Source organism: Poecilia formosa, unplaced genomic scaffold (genome assembly GCF_000485575.1).
Source record: "Poecilia formosa unplaced genomic scaffold, Poecilia_formosa-5.1.2 Scaffold505, whole genome shotgun sequence".
NCBI classification, from domain to species: Eukaryota; Metazoa; Chordata; class Actinopteri; order Cyprinodontiformes; family Poeciliidae; genus Poecilia; species Poecilia formosa.
The window spans coordinates 182,582-186,429 of NW_006800444.1; the positions used below are offsets into that span (position 1 = coordinate 182,582).

The window sequence follows — 3,848 nt, forward strand, 5'->3', positions numbered from 1 at the left end:
AGGGTTCAAGACATAAATCCATCCAGCAGCAATGAGAGCAGAACTGATGCTGGAAACTCTTCAACCATCTGCTGAATCCAACCAACGGCAGAGAAAGTGAGAGAATAAAGAGCAAACGATGGAGCGATCTCCCTCAGCCAATCAGACACCAGGTGCTGCAGCATCAGCCGCTCTGCTCCTCCTCTGGGCCCAATCAAACGGGTCCGACTCGTCCTGGACGCCATCAGAAGCAGCATTTTAACTGGCTGTGCAGCGACTTCATGACAGGAGACGATTCAGGGTTCAACTCTTCTGGAAGGAAAAACTACTGAGTCCTTCCAGCTGCAGAGACAACGGAGGATAAAACTGAGACCAAATGTGGTCCAGAGCAGCAGAACCTCAGCATGGTTCACTGAAGGAAAAGGAAAAAGGAGCATCTGAAAAATTACTAGAGGAAAAAAGGATTTGGTGAAAAAGCTTCTCAAGTTCTGAGTCACTGATCAAAACATCAATTAATATTTATAAATTACATCAAAATATAAAGTTTGGAAGGAAATTTGGTATTTTAAAGACTAAATGAAAGTAACTAATATAGATAACATATTTTCTGAAGAACAAAATGAGGTAAATATATTTATAAATCAGTTTCTTTCAAAATAAAACGTATAAATTGTAGCAGAAACTGCAGGTCTGGTGAATTTTAGTCTAAAACAAGTTTGTTCTTCATTCAGTGAAGTTTCTCTCAGCGAGTCGAGGAGCCAGAAAATTTACTGAAGTCAGGAAAAATACTTCAAAATAAAAGTATTCAGGAAAAGTACAGTGTAGTAAAAATACTCCTAAAAGTAAATTTCTACAAAATATTGCTGGAGTAAAAGTAACAGAGTAAATGTAACTAGTAGCTCTGCTCAGAACCAGACTTCAGATCCATCTGGACCAGAACTTTATCCTCCTTTGACTGTAAAGAAAACCAAGAATCCTGATGCATGTATCTCTGCACTAAAACAACGGAGCAAACTAAATAAACTCAGCATCACTGTAATAAGGCACTTTTTCCTTCCACTCAACTATCTATCAATATCCTTCAGGAGTCTAATTTTCTGATATTTGGAGTTTTCATTAGTTGTCTATAATAATCATAAACATTTAAAGAAAAAAAAGAAACACATCAGTCTGTGTGTAACAAATGAATATAATCTAAAAGTTTTGACTGGAATTACTGATTTAAATCAACATTTTCATGACATTCTAATGTTTTGATCAGCACCAGTGTTATCCACATTGTCTCATTTTATTTTATTTTTCCCCAACATGTTTATTTGTTATTTCCATGTTCTGATACAAAGGAAAAGAAAAAAAGAAACAAAATACCACAACAATAACAGCATCAATATTACCCCGGCTCAAAATAAAAAAAATNAAAAAGGATTTGGTGAAAAAGCTTCTCATGTTCTGAGTCACTGATCAAAACATCAATTAATATTTATAAATTACATGATGATGACAGTAATTTTTATTTCACAAACATTTCACCTCCCAGACAAATTCGTCACCCTGTTCATCCCTGAACCTTTGAATAAAAACCATTTGAGGCTTTTCTTAAAATACGTCCTGCTTGGACTTCGCTTTAACTCTGAGTTTGTTCCAAACCTTCACACCAATCACTGAGACGCACATTATTTTCATCGTTGTTCCAACAGGTGAAGTTCTAAAGTCCAGGCTTTCTCTATAGTCATATCCATCCACTCTGTCCGTAACAAGTGTTTAATATTTTCTGGTGATAGTTTGTTTCTAGCTTTGTACATAAACTGTGCAGTTTGAAACTACCAAACTACTAGGAGCTAAAAAATCTTTAAATTGTTGGTATGACATTAAAAATCAACCTTATGAACTATTTGAATGGCTCTTTTCTGTAATGTGCATAATGGTTGATGTAAAGTTAGCATTAGCGAGAACTCCAATACTTCTAACTATTTTAGATTGCAAATATTTAATCTGAGGTTTCCAAAAGATCTGATTATGAATCAAAACTGCCAAAAAGTGAATTTCAGTCACTCTCTCCACATTCACATTATCAATTATTTGTAAATCGCTATGCTATTTACAAATAACATTAACTTGGATTTATCTACATTTACTGATAATTAATCTCAAACAATTTACATAACTCTAAATTAATTTCTATCAAAAGTTACTGTAAATTTACACTTGAAAATAAATGTTTGTATTGTTTGTAAATAAAACACAATTAAATATTTTGGAAACCTTACGTATGTCATTTATGTATAAAATAAACATCTTGGGTTCCAGCACTGAGCCCTGGGGAACACCACAAACATTCCCAAAGCATGAGGAATGGAAATCACCCATTTGCACAAATTGTTGCCTGTTGCTGAGAAAACTTTTCATCCATTGCAAAACTCCTCCTCTTAAACCATAGCGCTCGAGTTTCTTGATGAGTATTTCATCATCAATTGTATAAATGCTTTTTTAAAGTCAATAAATAAACAGCAGGTTTCATTGTATCTAGTGAACAAGTAGCTTCTTCTGTTATTGAAGAACTTCCATTGCTGTGGATCTTTGTGACCTAAATCCAAACCGACTCTCAGTGAGTCGTTGGTGTTTATTAACAAATCTATCCAATCTGGCAACAAATATTGTTTCCAAAATCTTTAACTTTAAATATAAAAGTTTGGAGGAAATGTTGGTATTTTACAGGCAAATGAAAAATAATTAATATAAATAACCTATTGCCAGAATAATAAAATAAGGTAAATATATTTATAAATCAGTTTCTCTCTAAATAAAACTGTAGATGTGTGTCTGGTGAATTTTAGTCTAAAACTAGTTTGTTCTTCATTCAGTGAAGTTCCTCTCAGCGAGTCGAGGAGCCAGAAAATTTACTGAAGTCAGAGTAAAAATACTTCAAAATAAAAGTATTCAGGAAGAGTACAGCGTAGTAAAAATACTCCTAAAGGCTCATTTTTATAAAAGTAAAAATACTGAAGTAAAAATATCTGAGTAAATGTAACTCTGCTCAGAAACTGACTTCAGATCCATCTGGACCAGAACCAGAACTTTGACTCTAAAGACCAAGAATCCTGATGCATGCTGGGAATTTTCCTGTCTGTCAGAACCAGAACCTTCCAGAAACTCAACAATCATCTGGGCGTCTGCCTTTGCTTCCAGAGGTCAAAGGTCAAACTGTGACTGGTTCTGCTGGGTGGAACCAGAACAGAACCAGAACTAGAAGCTCCTGCTGGAGAATCCATCAGTCTGAATGTGTTGAATGAATATAAAATACAAATTTCACTCTTTGAATGGAAACAATGACTTCAATGAACTTATTGTGATTTTCTAATTTTTTGTAAACAATTTGCTGAACAGGATGTTATTAAAAACTTTATTGCTCATTAAACAGACAGCAACCCACATTACATTAGAATAAATATAAAAACAAACATGAACCAATCAGCACATTATCCCAGTGATTCTCTGAGGTCTGAATAAATCAGTGAATCTCAGTAAAGAGCCTGATGTGACACATCGAGTCCTAAAGTTCTCTAGAAAACTCAAAACATGAAACATGGAGTTAAAAAAGTAAAAACCAAAACAGGCTGAGGAATATTAAAGCTGAGGATCAATTAATATGATGCAAAACTTCATTATTTAAAGATTTTTAGAATGACTATAACAAAATAACAATATATACAGAATATTAAAATAATGTCCAGATAAATGCAGGATGTTCCTGAAAACTGCTCTAAGATCAGAGTTCCTGTGGGACATCCAGTTCTAAACTGGTTCAACTGGTTTCTGTGATGGAAGCTGAAGTTTCTAAGAAGTTTCCAATAAAGGATATTTTTATCTGT

At 34.1% G+C, this 3,848-nt stretch overlaps 1 protein-coding gene across 1 annotated transcript in view; it reads right to left on the reverse strand.

The window, feature by feature from the left end:
• LOC103156864 (ribonuclease inhibitor-like) overlaps positions 1-3,848 on the reverse strand; it is a 59,646-nt gene that overhangs the window by 54,666 nt on the left and 1,132 nt on the right. The gene's annotated exons all lie outside the window — the stretch shown is intronic.